This window comes from Bufo gargarizans, chromosome 4, assembly GCF_014858855.1.
Source record: "Bufo gargarizans isolate SCDJY-AF-19 chromosome 4, ASM1485885v1, whole genome shotgun sequence".
In the NCBI taxonomy this organism is placed as follows: domain Eukaryota; kingdom Metazoa; phylum Chordata; class Amphibia; order Anura; family Bufonidae; genus Bufo; species Bufo gargarizans.
Window position 1 is genome coordinate 334,091,829 of NC_058083.1, and position 24,128 is coordinate 334,115,956.

Consider the following 24,128-nt stretch of genomic DNA (forward strand, 5'->3'; position numbering starts at 1 on the left):
ATTTGCAGACTGCAAGACATCCAACGGTCGTGTTCATGAGCACTTACAGTGAAAACAGAAATATTTAAGATGAAGTATGATGGCAGACATTCATAGCAAAATGCACCAGTGTGGGTTGCCAGCACCCGAGACAAGCCAAAAATTGCTACACCCCCCCTCTGAGTACAGATAATATAGTAGATGGGTGTGAGCCCCCAGAATTCAGAACACGCACAGTGTGAGCTGAAGTCTGGGGTCAGGATGCAGCAGTGTGGGCCATATTCTTAATGCACCCCCCAACCCTATCGTGAAACAAATATGTGCATGGACATTATTAGGAGAATACCGCACCATACCTGTTACATCCAGTGACGTCTCCTGTGATGTAGACTTTCCTCAACATCAGAGATAAGACTGCCATGACACCTTCTTTCAGCCGTTTCTCATCTTTGCAAAGTTTCACAGAAAACAATTTAGGTTCCTCACTTTACTATCATCCTCTCCTTGCTGGTGTTTCTACAACTCATCCTGCTGCCCCCCAATATTGTGCTAGAGCCAGACAGATAGTCCCCCATTCCCCATAATATTATCCCCATTATATATATATTAATAATGGCCCCCTCTTTATTATTAATATGTCCCCCTCTTTATTATTAATGTGATGGCCCCCCTCTTTTTCATTATTATTATTATTATTATTATTATAATGTCCCTATCTTTATTATTAATATTATTTCCCCCTCTTTATTATTAATATAATGGCCCCCACTTTATTATTAATAAAATGGTCCCCTCTTTATTATTAATTTAATGGACCCCTCTTTATTATTGTGATGGCCCCCTCTTTATTATTAATGTGATGCCCCCCTCTTTATTATTAACCTCTACAGGACCGCCGCACGCAGGGATGCGTCTTTGTGGCGGCCCTGTAATTCCTCCTGGACGCGCCGGCGCATCATCTCGCGAGACGCGAGATTTCCTGTGAACACGTTCACACAGACGCGCACGTTCACAGGAACTGCAAGTAAGCGAATGGATCTACAGCCTGCCAGCGACGATCGTTCGCTGGCATGCTGTAGATGCGATTTTTCTAACCCCTAAAAGGTATATTTGACGCTGTATTGATAACATCGTCTAATATACTTGCTACCTGGTCCTCTGGTGGTCCCTTTTACTTGGATCAACCACCAGAGGACACAGGCAGCTCTGTAAAGTAGCACCAAACACCACTACACTACATCTCCCCTGGCACTTATTAACCCCTTATTAACCCCCTGATCACTCCATATAGACTCCCTGATCACCCCCCGTCATTGATCACCCCTCTGTCATTGATTACCCCCCTAGAAGGCTCCATTCAGATGTCCGTATGTGTTTTGCGGATCCGCAGTGTCCGTGTTTTATGGATCCGCGGATCCGCAAAACACATACGGACGTCTGAATGGAGCCTTACAGGGGGGTGATCAATGACAGGGGGGTGATCAGGGAGTCTATATGGGATGATCACCCCCCGGTCATTGATCACTCCCCTGTAAGGCTCCATTCAGACGTCCGTATGTGTTTTGCGGATCCGTGGATCCGCAAAACACTGACACCGCGGATCCGCAAAACACATACGGACTTGTGAATGGAGCCTTACAGGGGGGTGATATATGACAGGGTGGTGATCACCCCATATAGACTCCCTGATCACCCCCCTGTAAGGCTCCATTCAGACATTTTTTGGCACAAGTTAGCGGAAATTGATTTATTTATTAATTTTTTTCTTACAAAGTCTCATATTCCACTAACTAGTGACAAAAAATAAAATCTCACATGAACTCACCATACCCCTCACGGAATCTAAATGCGTAAAATTTTTTAGACATTTATATTCCAGACTTCCCACGCTTTAGGGGCCCTAAAATGCCAGGGCAGTATAAATACCCCACATGTGACCCCATTTCGGAAAGAAGACACTATTCGCTGAGGGGCATACTGTATTGAGTCCATGAAAGATTGAACTTTTTGTCCCAAGTTAGCGGAAAGGGAGACTTTGTGAGAAAAAAATAAAAAAATATCAATTTCCGCTAACTTGTGCCAAAAAAAATAAAAAATATTCTATGAACTCGCCATGCCCCTCATTGAATACCTTGGGGTGTCTTCTTTCAAAATGGGGTTACATGTGGGGTATTTATATTGCCCTGGTATTTTAGGGGCCCTAGAGCGTGAGAAGAAGTCTGGGATCCAAATGTCTAAAAATATCTCTCTATAATGACAACTTTATATAAAAAAATTGAAAAACTTGACTTTTAGAGAGATATTTCTCTCACCCAGCATGGGTATATGTAAAAATACACCCCAAAACACATTGCCCTACTTCTTCTGAGTACGGCGATACCACATGTGTGACACTTTTTTGCAGCCTAGGTGGGCAAAGGGGCCCACATTTTAAAGAGCACCTTTAGGATTTCACAGGGCATTTTTAACACATTTGGATTCCAAACTACTTCTCACGCATTAGGGCCCCTAAAATGCCAGGGCAGTATAACTACCCCACAAGTGACCACATTTTGGAAAGAAGACACCCCAAGGTATTCCGTGAGGGGCATGGCGAGTTCCTAGAATTTTTTATTTTTTGTCACAAGTTAGCGGAAAATGATGATTTTTTTTTTCTTACAAATTCTCATATTCCACTAACTTGTGACAAAAAATAAAAACTTCCATGAACTCACTATGCCCCTCACAACATAACTTGGGGTGTCTTTTTTTTTTTTTTTTACCCAAACATTTTTTTTTTTTATCAAAGACATGTAGAACAATAAATTTTGAGAAAAATGTATATAGAAATGTATTTAAAAAAATAATAATTTACAACTGAAAGTGAAAAATGACATTTTTTTGCAAAAATTTCGGTAAATTTTTATTAATAACAAAAAAAGTAAAAATGTCAGCAGCAATGAAATACCACCAAATGAAAGCTCTATTAGTGAGAAGAAAAGGAGGTAAAATACATTTGGGTGGTAAGTTGCATGACCGAGCAATAAACGGTGAAAGTAGTGTAGTGCAGAAGTGTAAAAAGTGGTCTGGTCATTAAGAGTGTTTAAGCTAGGAGAGCTGAGGTGGTTAATGTAATGGCCCCCTCTTTATTATTAATGTGATGGCCCCTTTTTAATAATAAAGAGCGGGCCATTATATTAATAATAAACAGGGGGGTCATCACATTAATAATAAAGAGGGGGCCATTATACAAACCGGATTCCCAAAAAGTTGAGACACTATACAAATCGTGAATAAATACTGAATGCAATGATGTGGAGGTGCCAACTTCTAATATTTTATTCAGAATAGAACATAAATCACGGAACAAAAGTTTAAACGGAGAAAATGTACCATTTTAAGGGAAAAATATGTTGAATCAGAATTTCATGGTGTCAACAAATCCCCAAAAAGTTGGGACAAGGCCATTTTCACCATTGTGTGGCATCTCCCCTTCTTCTTACAACACTCAACAGATGTCTGGGGACCGAGGAGACCAGTTTCTCAAGTTTAGAAATAGGAATGCTCTCCCATTCTTGTCTAATACAGGCCTCTAACTGTTCAATCGTCTTGGGCCTTCTTTGTTGCACCTTCCTCTTTATGATGCGCCAAATGTTCTCTATAGGTTAAAGATCTGGACTGCAGACTGGCCATTTCAGTACCCGGATCCTTCTCCTACGCAGCAATGATGTTGTGATTGATGCAGAATGTGGTCTGGCATTATCTTGTTGAAAAATGCAGGGTCTTCCCTGAAAGAGATGACGTCTGGATGGGAGCATATGTTGTTCTAGAACCTGAATATATTTTTCTGCATTGATGGTGCCTTTCCAGACATGCAAGCTGCCCATGCCACACGCACTCATGCAACCCCATACCATCAGAGATGCAGGCTTCTGAACTGAGCGTTGATAATAACTTGGGTTGTCCTTGTCCTCTTTGGTCCGGATGACATGGCGTCCCAGATTTCCAAAAAGAACTTTGAATCGTGACTCGTCCATTTTGCCACACTCCATTTTAAATGATCCCTGGCCCAGTGAAAACGCCTGAGCTTGTGGATCTTGCTTAGAAATGGCTTCTTCTTTGCACTGTAGAGTTTCAGCTGGCAACGGCGGATGGCACGGTGGATTGTGTTCACTGACAATGATTTCTGGAAGTATTCCTGAGCCCATTCTGTGATTTCCTTTAGCAGTAGCATTCCTGTTTGTGGTGCAGTGTCGTTTAAGGGCCCGGAGATCACGGGCATCCAGTATGGTTTTACGGCCTTGACCCTTACGCACAGAGATTGTTCCAGATTCACAGTTGATGATGATAGATGCAAAGTCTTTGCAATTTTTCGCTGGGTAACACCTTTCTGATATTGCTCCACTATCTTTCTGCGCAACATTGTGGGAATTGGTGATCCTCTACCCATCTTGGCTTCTGAGAGACACTGCCACTCTGAGAAGCTCTTTTTATACCCAATCATGTTGCCAATTGACCTAATTAGTGTTAATTGGTCTTTCAATTAACTTGTCCCAACTTTTTGGGGATTTGTTGACACCGTGAAAATTTGAATCAACGTATTTTTCCTTTAAAATGATAAATTTTCTCGGCTTAAACGTTTGATCTGTCATCTACGTTCTTTTACAAATAAAATATTGACATTTGCCATCTCCACATCATTGCATTCAGTTTTTATTCACAATTTGTTTAGTGTCCCAACTTTTTTGGAATCCGGTTTGTATTAATAATAAAGAGGGGGGCCATCGCATTAATAATAAAGAGGGGGGCCATCGCATTAATAATAAAGAGGGGGCCATCACATTAATAATAATATATTGGCCCCGTCTTTATTATTAATATAATGCCCCCTCTTTATTATTAATATAATGGCCCCCTCTTTGTTATTAATGTAATGGCCGCCTCTCCACTCTTATTACTATGATGTATAGTCAGTGGTCCTCCTCTCTCTGCTCCTCCCCCACCCCCATGATGCCTGTGCAATTAGGTTAGGATACATAAAAAAAAAATACTTACCCGTCTCACAGTGAGGTAAGTCTCACAGTGAGTCCTGCGTCGCTCTACTGCCTTATAGGCTTCAGGCCTATGAGGCATAACGGAGGGGACGGGCCCCCCATTAAAATTTCAGCTGCCTGGCGCCCCCTGCAATTTGGCGCCCGGGGCAACGGCCCCTCCGCCTCCCCCCCCCCCCCCACGCTACGCCCCTGAAATACACAAACATACATGTGGCAGACTTTACACATATATGGATATCCTGCACATAAAGTGGTTGTCCAGGTTCAGAGCTGAACCCGGACATACCTCCATTTTCACCCCGGCAGCCCCCTCTGACTTGAGCATCGGAGCAGTTCATGCTCCCATGCTCTCCTTTGCCTTGCGCTAAATCGTGCAGGGCAAAGACATTTTTTAGAGATCCATACTGGGCTCTCCATGGGGCTGCCAGGAATCCCGGTGACGTCAGATGGGCAGGCTTTAGCGCTGCCCTAGCCACTAAAACGGCTAGGGCAGCACTAAAACCTGCCCATCAGAGCTGGTGACGTCACCGAACACACTGCCGGGCGGAAGCTTCCGCCCGGCAGTGTGTGATTGTAAGCAAAAGAGCCCGTGCCCTGCGCGATTTAGCGCAGGGCAAAGGAAAACATCGGAGCATGAACTGCTCTGATGCTCAAGTCAGGGGTGCTGCCGGGGTGAAATTATGGGTATGTCCGGTTTCAGCTCTGAACCCGGATAACCCCTTTAAGTCAGTCAGAATCAAGACACATGCAGCGCACACTAATCACTCATTGGACACATGTGGGACACAAGAAACTTATACATGGCTCACATGCCACTGATGTGTATGTCACATACTGCACATACACCACTGATACATAGAACATATATAGCACACAACAATCACACATAGAAAACACGCAATGCACACACCAAGACATTTATGCCAAACCCTATTAAGTGTAGCACACTAAAAGGAGTTAAAGGGGTTGTCTCACTTCAGCAATTGGCATTTATTATGTAGAGAAAGTTAATACAAGGCACTTACTAATGTATTGTGATTGTCCATGTTGCCTCCTTTCCATCACATTATACACAGCACGTATCCGTGGTTATTACCACCGTGTAATCCAGCAGCGGTGGCCATGCTTGCACACTATAGGTAAGGGCTCATTCACATGAACGTCTGCTGCCCATTGCTGTATTGCCGACCGCATTTACGGATCCGCAATACACGGGCACCTGTCCGTGTGCATTCCGTATCACGGATGCGGACCCATGCACTTCAATGGGTCAGCAAATCCAGAGATGCGGAATGGAAGACTACGGAAGCACTACGGAGTGCTTTCTGGGGTTCCGTTCCGTGCTTTGGCCCAAAGACCAGATACTGTTGACCTATCCTGAGGATAGGAACTACTTGAAAACCCCAAATTACCTTTGGGATATCCATTATTAAGCCTCATGCACACGTCCGTGGAACACAGACCGTGTGATACCGGCCTGGATTTCTTCTGAGTGCAGGAGCACATTGCGTCATTTGTTGCTATTACGCCGTGCGCTCCCTGCTGCCACTGCAGTACAGTAATACACTGGTATAGACCATATTACTGTACTGCGACGGCAGCAGGAAGCACACAGCGTCATAGCAACCAATGACGGCGTGCGCTCCTGCACTGAGAAGAAATTCAGGCCGGTATCACACAGTCCGTGTTCCAGAGACGTGTGCATGAGGCTTTTGGCAGCAAGTTAGCAGTGTTGGAAATAGGAAATGTGGGCAAGCGTAAGGTTACTATGAGAAGAGCCAAATTGTGTTGACTAGACAACTGGGCCACATCATCTCTAAAACAGCAAGTCTTTAGTGTTCCTGGTATGCAATGGTTAGGACCCAACAAAAGTGGTCCAAGCAAAGACAACTAATGAACCATCAATAGGATCATGGGTGCCCAAGGCTCATTGATGCACATAAGGAATGAACGCTAGCCTGTCTGGTGGAGTCCAGCAGAAGAGGTACTGCAGCTATAACAGAAAAGTGCCAGCATACACAGTGCATCACAGATTACCACCTATGGGGCTGCGTGGCCACGGACCAGTCAGAAACCCATGCTGACCCCTGTCCACTGCCAAAAGCACCAACAATGAACATGTAAGCATCATAACTGGATGATAAAGCTATGGAAGAAGGTGGCCTGGTCTGAAGCATCGTGTTTTGTTTTACATCACGTGAATGGCCAGGTGCATGTGCACCATTTACTTAGAGATGAGATGGCACCAGGATGGACTGTGTGAAGAAGGAAAGCCAGTGGAGCTAGTGTGATGGGCACTGTTCTACAAGGAAACCGCTATAACCGATATAAGTTATCTATAATATTGCACAAAATTTTTAACATATCAGATAAAATTTCTAGAACTTGCCACAAGCTTCACAAATATTAGCATGGACATAGCAAGAAAGGTCTTCTCGAACTGATGAGAAGGCCTATGATATGAAGCATGTCATCCCTAGTACTTAGCAAGCACTTTCTTCTCTCACTTTCTCATTCCCCTCTTCTCTTTCTAACAGCTTGAAACAAAGAGGCCTCTGTGAACACGGTGTTAGATGCAAGATGAGAAGGGCTCGCCTACCAAGATGAGCTTGTTGATATGCTAATATTTTTGACACTCGAAAACCTTTGTGTTATTCTTGCATGAACACATGACATGAATGTTTTGGCGAGCTTTCGTTTTTTTATGTGACAAGTGAATAGTTAAGAATCTTTGTTGCTATGTTAATCGCAACCAAACATTTACATACATCAACATCAATTTTTAACAAAGTAGATTGGAAATGTATGTCCACAATCCAGATCACATGGTTTCAAAAACAGGAGGTAGTCAAACCAAATGAGATCTTGCTGAGGTATCTGGTTTCCCAAGCTAAAGAGATAATTCTGAATCTGATGGCAGCCATAGCTTAGAAGACAACTTTCAAACGACATATGTCACATTTCATAGATATGGGAAAGATGGGGGAAGGTTCAATTGTTATCAGCAGCTTTCAAGCAAGATGTATCCATGATTTTGAACTCTTCTGCTTTAGAATTTACAAGAACACAAAACCCTGCATTAAAGGGAGCATGTCATCATGAAAATGCAAAGTAATCTTCATGCAGCATGTTATAGACCAGGAGGAGCTGAGCAGACTGATATATAGTTTTATGGGAAAACATTCAGTAAAACTTGTACTTCATACATTTATATTCCTGCTCATTCTGGGCTATGAAGTGAAGGACATGGTACTATCGGTGATTGACAGCTATCTCTGTATACACAACCATAGAGGAAAGGCTGTCAATCACTGATAGGACCATCTCCTGGACTTCAAAGCACAGAATAAACATGGATATAAATGTATAAATTACAAGTTATACGGATTTATTTCCTATAAAACTACTGCATATATTAATTTGCTTAGCTACTCCTGCTCTGTAACATGCTGCCTTCAGCTCAGACACCATTTTCAATGTGACAGATTCCCTTTAAGTAGAGATTAATGTTTATTTTTTCTTCAATATTTACTCTCCTATCTATCTCAGATAAACCCCCAAGATGGATGGATTTGCTGTTGAACTGAAATCTAACCCTAAACTGATCCCCGAAGCTTAGCTGCAATATTCTGAGAGAAGGAAATAAAAGGAGTTATCCCATGTTTACTTTAGACATATAGTACACGACAATCTCTTTCTAGAAAAGCTATAATCAGCCCTGTAGCTCACATGGCTCCAGAGATCTCCCTATCTGTGGTTCAATTACTCTGCTAAATGTACAGTTGCAAGAAAAAGTATGTGAACCGTTTGGAATGATATGGATTTCTGCACAAATTGGTCATAAAATGTGATCTGATCTTCATCTAAGTCACAACAATAGACAATCACAGTCTGCTTAAACTAATAACACACAAAGAATTAAATGTTACCATGTTTTTATTGAACACACCATGTAAACATTCACAGTGCAGGTGAAAAAAGTATGTGAACCCTTGGATTTAATAACTGGTTGAACCTCCTTTGGCAGCAATAACTTCAACCAAACGTTTCCTGTAGTTGCAGATCAGACGTGCACAACGGTCAGGAGTAATTCTTGACCATTTCTCTTTACAGAACTGTTTAAGTTCAGCAATATTCTTGGGATGTCTAGTGTGAATCACTTTCTTGAGGTCATGCCACAGCATCTCAATCGGGTTGAGGACAGGACTCTGACTGGGCCACTCCAGAAGGCGTATTTTCTTCTGTTTAACCCATTCTGTTGTTGATTTACATCTATGCTTTGGGTCGTTGTCCTGTTGCAACACCCATCTTCTGTTGAGCTTCAGCTGGTGGACAGATGGCCTTAAGTTCTCCTGCAAAATGTCTTGATAAACTTGGGAATTCATTTTTCCTTCGATGATAGCAATCCGTCCAGGCCCTGACGCAGCAAAGCAGCCCCAAACCATGATGCCCCCACCACTATACTTCACAGTTGGGATGAGGTTTTGATGTTGTTGTGCTGTGCCTCTTTTTCTCCACACATAGTGTTGTGTGTTTCTTCCAAACAACTCAACTTTGGTTTCATCTGTCCACAGAATATTTTGCCAATACTGCTGTGGAACATTCAGGTGCTCTTGTGCAAACTGTAAACGTGCAGCAATTTTTTTTTGGACAGCAGTGACTTCCTCTATGGTATCCTCCCATGAAATCTATTCTTGTTTAGTGTTTTACGTATCGTAGATTCGCTAACAGGGATGTTAGCACATGCCAGAGACTTTTGTAAGTCTTTAGCTGACACTCTAGGATTCTTCTTCACCTCATTCAGCAGTCTGCGCTGTGCTCTTGCAGTCATCTTTACAGGACGGCCACTCCTAGGTAGAGTAGCAGCAGTGCTGAACTTTCTCCATTTTTAGACCATTTGTCTTACCGTGGACTGATGAACAGCAAGGCTTTTGGAGACACTTTTATAACCTTTTCCAGCTTTATGCAAGTCAACAATTCTTAATCGTAGGTCTTCTGAGAGCTCTTTTGTGCAAGTCATCATTCACATCAGGCAATGCTTCTTGTGAAAAGCAAACCCAGAACTGGTGTGTGTTTTTTATAGGGCAGGGCAGCTGTATCCAACACCTCCAATCTCATCTCATTGATTGAACTCCAGTTGGCTGACACCTCACTCCAATTAGCTCTTGGAGATGTCATAAGTCTAGGGGTTCACATACTTTTTCCACCTACAGTGTAAATGTTTACATGGTGTGTGCAATAAAAACATGGTAACATTTAATTATTTGTGTGTTATTAGGTTAAGCAGACTGTGATTGTCTATTGTTGTGACTTAGATGAAGATCGGATCACATTTTATGACCAATTTGTGCAGAAATCCATATAATTCCAAAGGGTTCACATACTTTTTCTTGCAACTGTATATCAAGCTGGCAGCTCAGGGGCTATGCCCCTTCTGTTGCAGCTCAGGTGGCATGTCCTTTCTGCTGCAGCTCTCTAATCTAAGGAGCCAGATGAAGGATGGAACTGAGCATGTGTGTCCACCTCAGTGAAGTGGACAGAAAAAGAAGGAAAAGAACAAACAGCAGGTGGTGCTATACAGATATATTTTATTGCATAGCTCAGTGGCTATGCTACATTTTTAATTACTTGCAATTACAGAAGTATTCAGATCCAGATGCTGTTTTAAAAACTGCAGAATATTTTTTGTCAGACAACCCCTATACTTTTTATGCCATAATATTACCATCTCCATTGACAATCTTTTCTTGATCTGGAGAAGATGTAGATTTAAATATTCATTATTATGATAATCTGCTTTTTACTGCCCTAATTGATGTCAGCCCTCAAAAACTGAGAGACAATATTATCATTCAAATTTCAGAAACTATTGTTGCAGGTAATAGCATGCAGCAATCTGACGGTGAATAGTTTGTTTTCCGTGGTTTGGACAAATCTGCCTGACTATATCAGATTATTAATAGTAGCCTTAGCATCTTCTTGTCTAATCTGAAATCAGCCAGTCGTTAGCAGTGGAAATGCTCTAGGGGTGAACAAGTAATGATCGTAGCAATGAGCAAACAGTGAAAGATAGTTAGCGATTATTATGTGTAATTGAAATTCTCGTGACTGCAAATGACTTGCTTGCTTTGCTTGGTGTAACTTTTTTGTTATTTTAATTAGTTTTTTATCTTATTTCTAGGGACAGTGATGTTAAGTGATTTTGTAATATACTTTATTATGGAAAAGCGCCGGTAACGTGTACCCTCTAAATGTTGCTAATGAGACTCAGCATTTACTGAAAGCACAAGCTGTAGAGGCAGGCTTATTAGCTTGCCTCTGCTCTCCCCACCCCAGCCACTACCTCCTTACATATCGGTTACATATTTTAGGAATTACAGCAATATAGAAATAAAAACCCTAAAAAATTATAAAATATCACCTCCATATCAGGTAATGAAATATCATAAATGGATAGGGTTCCAATTGTGAGACCTGAGTACTGAACATACCCAGTCCGTTATACTTACAGTAATGTATAATAAGTGAGGTTGTACAATCAGAACATTTTTCATTCAGGATCACCCTTTCTCTCCCCACGGTGTCCCTACATTACCCCTGCCTACAGGCAGAGCGCCCGGCCTGACTGGAGTGACCCCATCTGTCGGTGGCTACACACTCTTACAATTTTGTAGTGGTCCTGCTGTGAAGCAATCTCTGAATGTCCTGACACATTTCCCCAGTATTTCACTAGTTCATCAGGGGACAAAAGAATGGCAGGTAAATAGACATTAGATAATGGCACCTCCGATGTAAGGACGCCATTCTACTTCTCGTCAGGAAGGGTTGACATTCTGTAAAATCACTTTCCAGCATTGGTCCCAGCAATTGGTTACATCAAGTGCCAACCGTACCAGACAGTAACTGATTGTGTACCTTGGATATGATTCATTTTTAATATTTGCTAAAATTCAGTTGTGAAAACGGGGGAAAGACATGCCACAGTGCAAATCACACACCACCACACTGTATTTGAAAATATGACTGATGTAAACCAAAGGAGGAGGCTACTTGTCTGTAAACCATGGCACCGTCTTCTAATGAGCAGAGTACCAGTTTATGGACCCCAAAAACAATAGTATTAGGGCTTGTTCACAAGACCGTGCCGTGTTTTGCAGTCTTCAAATTGCGGATCCGCAAAACACAGATGCCGCCCATGTGCCTTCTGCAATTAACGGAACGGACGGCCCTTTATAGAAATGCCTATTCTTGTCCGCAAAACGGATAGAATAGGACATGACTCGGAACAGAGCAACAGATGTGGACAGCACACGGAGTGCTGTCTGCATCTTTTGCGGCCAATGGAAGTGAATGGGTCCGCACCTGAGCAGCAGAAAATGTGGCTCAGATGCGGACCAAAAGCACGGTCGTGTGAACAGCCTTCTCTTCAAACAGCTGATGGGTAGGGGTTCTGGGTGTCGGACTCCAGCAAATCTGATATTGAAGATCTATCCTGAGTATAGATTATCAATATTAAAATCTCAGAAAACCCCTTTAAAGAAGGGAATCTGTCTTGTTCCTAGAAATATCCTTGTGAGGTCCTAGGAGTTTTCGATAATGTTTCACAAATTTCAGATCACAAATAGGAAAAATTTGTACATGACTCTTTGCTTGTACATGTCTGCTTCGACCTGCAAGTTCTTTTGGCACAGAAAAGGTCACACAATTTGGAATAGTGATTACTGTATAGGAGAGTGACTTGACGTTGACTGGTAATGTTTTGTTGACATCATTGTGATGTCCGTTTAGTGTGTTCACTGGGAAAACATCCGACATACACGCTACATGTGTCCATAGGGTTACATTAACCAGAAGCCAAAAGAATATCTTTTCGGCATGTGTCTGTCTGGTTTACGTCAAAGTATACCAGATAAAAAACTGTTTGGAATTGCATAGTAGACTGCTATTCCATACAACGGTATTTAGTAAAAAATGTATATATGATTTTTTACAGTGGAAACCTGGGTGACAAATGCCACTGTATGTCATATATGTATGTTAAGTGAAGGCTATAATGTGATATGAACATAGCCGTAGTGACATTACTCGAATCAGGGCATCTATCAGTGCTTTATGCTGCCCTCAGATAGATGTAAGCCACTCCATTCAAACAGGGGAACATGAACCCCCATTACAGTGATCAGCAGGGGCCCCAGTAGTTAGATCCTCATTGATCACACACATATCTCCTATCCTGTGGAAAAATATGGCAATCTGGAGTATGAACATCACATGTTAATGTGGTACCTTCAAACAGCTGATCAACGCTGGTGCTAATGGTTGAACCCTCACCAATCTAATATTGATAGCTTGTCTGGAGGATAGTCCATCATTATTAGAAAGCTGGATAACCCCTTTAATATGTTTGGGTGATGATCAAAGGCAAAAATAATTATTATGGACTCCACAAAGAATTGGCATTAGCATGGAAGACTACAGTGCTAGTCATCAGCTTTAAGTAGATTGAGATGTGCTGCTAACAGTTGAAGATAGACAATTTAGGCAGTGCCCCCTCTGACTAGCTGCAGCCACTAGTCTGGACCTCTTGTAGATTCAAGGACTTTATGAAGGAACTATCAGAGACAGGCTCCGTTCTTCAGCTAGCTGCCAGTTTGTGTGTAATAATTTCCCACACTTTGGCCGTTCATTTACTTTTTGCGGTCTATGGCTGATGGTGGGATGATGTGGTTTATCTTCTAGGAATGCTGTTCAGTCCAAGTGCACCCTTGGTTGAATACTCTTTTCAGTTACTTCCATGAATGTGACTCCGTCTCCTGGATTCCAGAAGCATAATGGGTGCTACAGAGAGTGATTCAGATTGGCAGAGCTCTGGCTTGTATTACAGTGATAATACAGTATAATAAATGGTTTCTCATTATTCTTTCTGGACACTTTTTAAGGGCTAGAGGTACACTGCTGACATTGCAGGACAATTTTTAAGTGGCTAAACAAGTATGCAAGGCAATTCATATAAAAGTGCACGTCTCAGTGAAAAATACTGCATATTTCAGACTTGCATAATAGCTCAAAAAGGATGCAGATTTTTAAATTGCCAGGGAATAGTGTTGCCAGGGAATAGTTGTAATAAGTGACATGTATGAATTTTGTAAAGGGGATGTGGATTCTTCTAGTTTGAACCAGTTAGCACTCGAGCCTTTGTAATGTATATGTGTACTATTTATGGAAAGATCTAGCCACTCAGTACATTGTGCAAAACACAATTCAAGCAGGTACATGGGCACAAGAAAAGGATTATAATAAAAATGGAGGTGCTGTCCATAGCAACTAATCAGATCCCAAGTGTCATACAGTAATTCTATCGTAAGTAAGGACTCATGCACACAAACGTATTTTCTTGCGCTGTCTGCATCTGTATGTTTGTTCCACAGCTCTGCAAAAGAAGGTAGGACATGTCCTATTCTTGTCCGTATTACAGACAAGAATAGGCATTTCTACAATATTGCGGCGTGCACACGATCGATCATGTGCATGAGACCTAACAACTACAGTCCGTAGTTGTGTCAGATCTACAAAAGCAAAACCGAGAAGACAACCAGAGTAAACACAGTAAGGAAACTGCCTATCCAATTAAGGTGGAGCTGTCTGCTATACTACCGCTACTGGGGGCAACACATTCCAGAAGGGCATACCGTTTTCTACAATATTCTTATATCCCATCTCAGCCTTTCATGGCTCACATTGGAATGACCCACAGTGAACACTAGAGGTGGAGTTCTCCGGTTTCTGTCACTCCCATAGCATTTCCTGCATGAATTTGTACAGTGGGAGAAAGGTGAAGCCTGACTCACAGACTTTCTGTATGAGACCAGGCATTTAACTATATGTAATGATATATTCCTGAGCTCAGCGTCTCCCTCTCTAGTGTGCTGTTCAGCAGTTTACTGCAGTGTTCTAGGATTAAAAAGGTTATTTCAAGGTTTTTCAGCTTTACAAAGTCGCAATTGTGTGGCTGTGGTCTTCAGGCTCATAGGTGTGGGTTCCATTTGTGGAATTTAGGATAGTGCAAAATGCACTTATGAAGAGACCATAGGTCTATTAATAAATTTGGCATAATTTACCCCAACAATCTTTTTTTCATGCAGGCCATAGTCTTTACACCAGGCGCTATACTACAGTCGTGGCCAAAAGTTTTGAGAATGACACAAATATTAGTTTTCACAAAATTTGCTGCTAAACTGCTTTTAGATCTTTGTTTCAGTTGTTTCTGTGATGTAGTGAAATATAATTACACGCACTTCATACATTTCAAAGGCTTTTATCGACAATTACATGACATTTATGCAAAGAGTCAGTATTTGCAGTGTTGGCCCTTCTTTTTCAGGACCTCTGCAATTCGACTGGGCATGCTCTCAATCAACTTCTGGGCCAATTCCTGACTGATAGCAAGCCATTCTTTCATAATCACTTCTTGGAGTTTGTCAAAATTAGTGGGTTTTTGTTTGTCCACCCGCCTCTTGAGGATTGACCACAAGTTCTCAATGGGATTAAGATCTGGTGAGTTTCCAGGCCATGGACCCAAAATGTCAATGTTTTGGTCCCCAAGCCACTTATTTATCACTTTTGCCTTATGGCACGGTGCTCCATCCTGCTGGAAAATACATTTTTCTTCACCAAACTGTTGTTGGATTGTTGGAAGAAGTTGCTGTTGGAGGGTGTTTTGGTACCATTCTTTATTCATGGCTGTGTTTTGGGGCAAAATTGTGATTGAACACACTCTTTTGGATGAGAAGCAACCCCACACATGAATGGTCTTAGGATGCTTTACTGTTGACATGACACAGGACTGATGGTAGCGCTCACCTTTTCTTCTCCGGACAAGCCTTTTTCCTGATGCCCCAAACAATCGGAAAGAGGCTTCATCGGAGAATATGACTTTGCCCCAGTCCTCAGCAGTCCATTCACCATATTTTCTGCAGAAGATCAATCTGTCCCTGATGTTTTTTTGGGAGAGAAGTGGCTTCTTTGCTGCCCTTCTTGACACCAGGCCATCTTCCAAAAGTCTTCGCCTCACTGTGTGTGCAGATGCGCTCACACCTGCCTGCTGCCATTCCTGAGCAAGCTCTGCACCAGTGGCACTCCGATCCCGCAGCTGAATCCTCTTTAGGAGACGATTCTGGCGCTTGCTGGACTTTCTTGGATGCCCTGAAGCCTTCTTAACAAGAATTGAACCTCTTTCCTTGAAGTTCTTGATGATCCTATAAATTGTTGATTGAGGTGCAATCTTAGTAGCCACAATATCCTTGCCTGTGAAGCCATTTCTATGCAATGCAATGATGGCTGCACGCGTTTCTTTGCAGGTCACCATGGTTAACAATGGAAGAACAGTGATTTCAAGCATCACCCTCCTTTTAACAGGTCAAGTCTGCCATTTTAACCCAATCAGCCTGACATAATGATCTCCAGCCTTGTGCTCGTCAATATTCTCACCTGAGTTAACAAGATGATTACTGAAATGATCTCAGCAGGTCCTTTAATGACAGCAATGAAATGCAGTGGAAAGTTTTTTGGGGAATTAAGTTAATTTTCATGGCAAAAAAGGACTATGCAATTCATCTGATCACCCTTCATAACATTCTGGAGTATATGCAAATTGCTATTATAAAAACTTAAGCAGCAACTTTTCCAATTTTCCAATATTTATGTAATTCTCAAAACTTTTGGCCACGACTGGAGAATCAAACAGTCTTTGCATTATACTGTTCTCAGATAGTCGACAATGCCTCTGCTTTAGGTGCACCCCCATTAGTGCCACAGCTCCAGATGCCCCCACTCTAAATGCAACCCTAATATTGCCTCTTCTCTAGTTACCTTCCTAATACCTCAGCCCCAGGATCACCCCAATTACCCTGCTTCATGCGACCCTAATGCCTCTGCTTTAGGTGCACCTGTGACGAACTGCGACCGCCGCGGCCACAATACGTCACGAAACCGTCACAGCGCCCCTAGTGGTCAATCCGCAAACACGCCTCTCAGCCACTTTCAGCCACTTTCAGCACACCGACAGTCTAACTTGAGTCCGTACAGTCGATAGGCTGAAAGCGCAGGGAGTGGACCGCTGATTGACCGCAAGTAAGTGTGTGACGAACTGCGACCAGAACCACACACAGGGTAGTTTAACTGCCACCACCTTGCAATTTATGGGAGCAAGGAACCCACTATCTAGATAACAGAACCGAGTAGCTTTCTCTTCGGAGAGGCTAGGGTAAGTTTTTGCAGTGTTTGAAAACAGGCATATGGCTAGAGAAATGACTTGGAGGTCATTTATTATATATCTATATACAATACAAATACACAATAATCAAGGAAAGTATAGTCCAATAAACAAAAGGGAGAAAAGAAAGAAAATACTTAGTTTCCGCAGAAAAGATGTCCGTTGGTGAAATAGTCCGTTGCAGGGATAAAGTCCAAGAAGCCTTTGTCCAGTGTAATATGCCTACAGCCCACGGGTTCTCTGGCTGAGGCACTCTTCAGGTGTTGTTAAAAGTGGAGAACTCCTTTAGCAGATTCTAGGTCTTTGTTATAAAGGGTCCCAGAATCAAGGCGGGGAATTGAGAGTCCGCCTGCTGGGCAGGCTGTATTCCTGAGGTGAATGTCAGTTCTGAAATATGGCATGTGCCATATTGCGGGATGTCTCCGCTGTACACAAGTAACAAGCACATATTCACATTCCCCACAAAATATGGAGTTCAGGGATACCAAATCTGACTATTATAACTGGTTCTCTGATGGGGTAACACCATAACTTTATCTGGGCATCTCCTAGAGTTATATTTGTCATATGTACATGTCCAGTGAATTCTGAGTGACATGATGATGTAATTTTTACGTCCGTAAGATGCATCTCTCTTAAAAAGGTAAAAATCATATCTCAGATTCATGTTGCAATCTGGGAAATCTTGGTGCCGGCCTGTCTGCAGCAAGCTAGCCTTCAGACCCTTATGGCAGCGACACCAAATGGCTCCTCCCAGGTGTAGTCTTCACACCTAGCTGTGATATCTCTGCAGAAAGGGAAGTTCTTTTGTCAACCTAAGGAAGCCAGCTGTAATTGCGTTATCTGCTGGGCATCTATTGACTGACTTGAACAAAAGGACTATGTTGTTCTCTGGGTACACAGAAGAAGACGCTCTGAGTAATCAAATTGTAGGCTCTGGGGCCTAGGGAAATAATTACTGTTTAATAGACCTACTGATCAATAAGGGAGACCAATATTGATAATATTGGGAGGACGGTTCAACATTCTCGCGGATCATCCGTGACAGCACTCCCATAAATGCCCCAGCTCCAGATGCCCCTACTCTAAATGCACCGCTAATATTGCCTCTTCTCCAGTTATCCCTGCTCCAGGATACCCACTATTACCCTGCCTCAGGGGACCCTAATGCCTCTGTCTCAGTTATGACCCTCCGTTTGTGCCCTTTGCTCACATAGCTCCTCTAGCACCTTTGCTTGCGCTTTGTTGAAGGTTATGACCTGCAAAGGGGGTTGGACTTATGACTAAAATATTCTGCACAGTTCTTCACATTCTCCAGTATTGACACGTATGGTTTACATGGCGGTAGTGATGATATTCCATATTTACAGGCATCACTGCTGACATGTAAAGAGACACTGGTGGTGGAGTGGTGGAGGATTTAAAGGGGTTGTCCAGGTTTTCAAGTTATCCTCTCCACGCCATAGAGCATAATTATATGATTAGTGGGGTCCGATTATGCGACCCCCACACTGATTCCATGAACAGGTACTGGAAATAGCCAGCGCTGTAATCTGTCATCTCCAAGGACCCCCATAGAGAATGGATGGAGAGGCAGGGCATATGCTCGACCTGCCACTCAATCAAGGAGGGGGATCAGTGGGGTGTTCAGCGTTCAGACACCCATGGATCACTTAGTTATCCCTGATCCTGTGGATACAGGATAACTAGAAAAGTGGACACAGGTCCTTTAACAGGCGAGCATTTCTATTTTAGTTTGACACATATTTTGGGCCAGATTTAAATTGTATTTTTATTTTTTTTACACCCAGAGAAAACCTTTAAAGATAGGAAATGTGAAAAGGTCCAACAGCTATGACACGACAGGTGATAAGTGTCTGATTGATGGAGATCTGACTGTTGGGACCTTCATGATCGAACCTGGTCTTAAGACCCTTGTGAACATAGATTGGAGGTAATGTCATTCAATGTCTCAGGAGCCCTTTTTTCATGATCAGTGGGTGTTCCAGCAGTCAGACCCCAGCAATCTGATATTTATCACCTATCCTGTAGATAGGCAATAGGTCATTATGGTAGGACAACCCTTTTAAATATAATGTAGATTATGTACAATATGAGGAGGTTAAGATTTGGTAAATTTCATGCCAGACATTTATGCTTAAAGGGGTTAAAAGGTTTGTCTCAGTTCAGTAAATGGCATTTATCATGCAGTTAATACAAGGCACTTACTAATGTATTGTGATTGTCCATATTGCCTCCTTTCCATCACATTATCCACAGAACGTATCCATGGTTGTTACCATCATGTAATCCAGCAGTGGTGGCCGTGCTTACAAGCTATAGGGGAAGGCTGAAAGTGCTCATAGGCCAACACCTTTACCTATAATGTGCCAGCATGGCCACCACTGCTGGATTGCAGAGTGGTCAAAACCATGGATACGTGCTGTGTATAATGTGATGGAAAGGAATCAATATGGACAATCACAATACATTAGTAAGTACCTTGTATTAACTTTCTCTACATGATAAATGCCAATTGCTGAAGTGAGAGAACCCCTTTAATACCTTTTAGTGTGCTACACTTAATGGGGTTAGACATAAATGTATTGGTGTGTGCATTGTATGTTTCCTATGTGTGATTGTTGTGTGCTATATACAGGTCCTTCTAAAAAAATTTGCATATTGTGATAAAGTTCATTATTTTCTGTAATGTACTGATAAACATTAGACTTTCATATATTTTAGATTAATTACACACAACTGAAGTAGTTCAAGCCTTTTATGGTTTTAATATTGATGATTTTGGCATACAGCTCATGAAAACCCCAAATTCCTATCTAAAAAAATTTGTATATTTCATCCGACCATTTTTTGCATTAAAAGTGTTTTTAATACAAAAAAAAGTCAACCTTCAAATAATTATGTTCATTTATGCACTCAATACTTGGTCGGGAATCCTTTTGCAGAAATGACTGCTTCAATGCGGCGTGGCATGGAGGCAATCAGCCTGTGGCACTGCTGAGGTGTTATGGAGGCCCAGGATGCTTCGATAGCGGCCTTAAGCTCTTCCAGAGTGTTGGGTCTTGCGTCTCTCAACTTTCTCTTCCCAATATCCCACAGATTCTCTATGGGGTTTAGGTCAGGAGAGTTGGCAGGCCAATTGAGCACAGTAATACCACGGTCAGTAAACCATTTACCAGTGGTTTTGGCACTGTGAGCAGGTGCCAGGTCGTGCTGAAAAATGAAATCTTTATCTCCATAAAGCTTTTCAGCAGATGGAAGCATGAAGTGCTCCAAAATCTCCTGATAGCTAGCTGCATTGACCCTGCCCTTGATAAAACACAGTGGACCAACATCAGCAGCTGACATGGCACCCCAGACCATCACTGACTGTGGGTACTTGACACTGGACTTCAGATATTTTGGCATTTCCCTCTCCCCAGTCTTCCTCCAGACTCTGGCACCTTGATTTCCGAATGACATGCAAAATTTGCCTTCATCCGAAAAAAGTACTTTGGACCACTGAGCAACAGTCCAGTGCTGCTTCTCTGTAGCCCAGGTCAGGCGCTTCTGCCGCTGTTTCTGGTTCAAAAGTGGCTTGACCTGGGGAATGCGGCACCTGTAGCCCATTTCCTGCACACGCCTGTACACGGTGGCTCTGGATGTTTCTACTCCAGACTCAGTCCACTGCTTCCGCAGGTCCCCCAAGGTCTGGAATCGGTCCTTCTCCACAATCTTCCTCAGGGTCCGATCACCTCTTCTCGTTGTGCAGCGTTTTCTGCCACACTTTTTCCTTCCCACAGACTTCCCACTGAGGTGCCTTGATACAGCACTCTGGGAACAGCCTATTCGTTCAGAAATTTATTTCTGTGTCTTACCCTCTTGCTTGAGGGTGTCAATGATGGCCTTCTGGACAGCAGTCAGGTCGGCAGTCTTACCCATGATCGCGGTTTTGAGTAATGAACCAGGCTGGGAGTTTTTAAAAGCCTCAGGAATCTTTTGCAGGTGTTTAGAGTTAATTAGTTGATTCAGATGATTAGGTTAATAGCTCGTTTAGAGAACCTTTTCATGATATACTAATTTTTTTAGATAGGAATTTTGGGTTTTCATGAGCTGTATGCCAAAATCATCAATATTAAAACAATAAAAGGCTTGAACTACTTCAGTTGTGTGTAATGAATCTAAAATATATGAAAGTCTAATGTTTATCAGTACATTACAGAAAATAATGAACTTTATCACAATATGCACATTTTTTTTTTTAGAAGGACCTGTATGTTCTATGTATCAGTGGTGTATGTGCAGTATGTGACATACACATCAGTGGCATGTGAGGCATGTATACGTTTCTTGTGTGTGTAAATTCTGCCACATGTATGTTTGTGCATTTTGCTGTGAATGTCTGCCATCATACTTCATCTTTAATATTTCTGTTTTCACTGTAATATGCAGTCTGCATATTGCGGATCCGCAAAACATGAATACCGGGTGTGTGCGTTCCACATTATGCGGAACAGAACAGCCGGCCTCTAATATAACAGTCCTATCCTTGTCTGTAATGTGGACAATAATAGGCCCCATTGAAGTGAATTGAACGGTACAGACATGGAAAAAAAATAAGTTAGTGTGCAGGTGCCCTAAGGTGGGCCCCCAGAATCAGTTACACTGGTGGGCCCTAAGTACCCCAGTCTGACACTGTTTAAGAGAACATAAGTCAAGGAAGCTGAACCAGGGGCGGACAGGGAAATTTCCTGGTGGGCCGATGCCCATGGGGCTGCCTGAGCCCTCCTCATGGCTGCTGATACATAAAGATCTGTTGCTCTCAGAATTAGTTAATGCTAGAAACATCAGGTTTTTATACACATGGCCAGCAGCTGTAGGTGTAAACACTCAGCTGTTTCGGTATCCCGCCCACCTAGGGCCGGCGCTTAGTCCCATCTCATTGTGGAAACATTAAGATGGGGCAACCCCTTTAAACATTCATCATGCAGGCAAAGGTCTCTTTGGAAAGATGTTTTGTCCATTGCACCGTTTCATTTGCACAAGGAACAGTAGAAATGTAGGCTGACACCTGCAGAGTTAGATAGGGTCTGTGCCTCTACATTGCATACTTGATAATAAGTAATTAATAACTATACAGATGTTTCTATAGGTCAGATGAACACATTTTATAGTGGAGAAAACACAGAAGGGTTCTGCTAAGAACAGATTGCATTACATTTTTTTTTAAAACAGATGGTCCTTAGACGTAGGTGCCAATTTGCAGCACATTTAAGCCCACATGCTGTTCCTTCCTTAATTATATCTTCCTCCCAGAACATGACTACAGTGTCTACCTAATGGCTTGTTTGTGCCCAAGAGAAAAGGGATTACCTAATGCCTTTTATGTGCTGTTTTTAAAGAGCCACTGTCATGAGTATACGGTGGTCCTTTTCTCTACCCTTTAAAAAAGGCAGTGCTTCTAGAGGATAGCCCTGTCAGTGCTGTGGACAGCGGTTGGCTGAGTGGTCTCATTTCTTGGGTGTCAAGAAGGGCCAGGAGCTAGAGACCAATTGAGACCACAAAGTATATTCAACTATTATTCTGCATTGGTTTTACAAGAGAAGTGACTAAAAATAATCATACATTTTGTTATGATACAGTAGTAATTTCATCTTTTTAAGGTTCTATTCATATTGTGAGGTGGTGGCATGGCACCATGACTCACCAGGGGTGCATGGGTCTCAGTCACACCTATATCCTGGTACCTGAGGGGAAAGGCCTCTCTGTTACATAAGTAAACAATAGTATTATCAATGGCACATGGTAGTTGGGCGTCCTGTTACCGATTTTTCACTGGGATTGAGGAGCTTCAGCTTGCACCTAGGACATTGAGCACTACCGCACTACAAATAACAGCAGAAAAACCTACAACAGCTTGCATGAAAAACGGTATTGTGGTACTGCATGTAAAAAAAAAAAGTTTATCCATTTTTACATTAGCCTGCTTTAAAGGGAACCTGTCACCAGTTTTATGGTGTCTTAATTAAGGGCAACATAAATAAGTGACTGATTCTCTTAGCAAAATGCTGGGTCACTTTCTTTAATTGACCCAATCAATTTGCCAACATCTTGTATTAAAAAGCTCCAGCTCATAATTATGAGTCCTGAATATTCATGAGCTCCTGACTCTCCCCGCCTACCTGCTGCTGATTTACAGTTATTTTCCATATGAATCAGCAGCAGTTGGGCAGGGGAGTGGCTATAGCTGTTAATTAAATAAATGCTGGACTCAACAGCTTATTAGCATGCGGCATGTGGCATCTTTGTGTGTATATTATGAGGTAGCCATCTGTCACACCAGTAAGTGAATACATCTAAGGCACTTTTTAGTAGTTAATTATTGTATATAATTAGTTAGATTATAATCAAATATCCACATTACAGGTTCCCTTAAATTAATATTGGCAAGCAGACTATTTATTATTGTAGTCCCATTTCTATTAGGAACGTCACTAAATAATACTTTTGAAATATTATTGACATATCAAATGTTTTGGTCAGTGGGGGGGGGGGGGTCCACCAATTGCTAAAACAAGCAGATAGAAGGGCTCACACAAAGCACTTTCTCACCTCACTGCTGAAAAGGAACTAGAGACAAACTCATAGACTTTCTATTGAGCCCATCTTCAGCCCTGAGGACAGACAGCGTTCTATATGAGTACTTCTATCTACTTGGTTTAGTGATCAGTGGGGGTCCCAGAACTCAGACCCCCAAAGATCAAAAACTTTGATATGTCTCTATGACATATCAAAATTTGTTAAAAGCACAGGTACACTTTAAAGGAGTTGTCTGGAAATACCTA

The 24,128-nt window shown here is 42.2% G+C and overlaps 1 protein-coding gene across 3 annotated transcripts in view; it reads right to left on the reverse strand.

The window, feature by feature from the left end:
• The window catches only part of PHACTR2 (phosphatase and actin regulator 2), a 336,884-nt gene that overhangs the window by 114,712 nt on the left and 198,044 nt on the right, over nt 1-24,128 (reverse strand). The gene's annotated exons all lie outside the window — the stretch shown is intronic.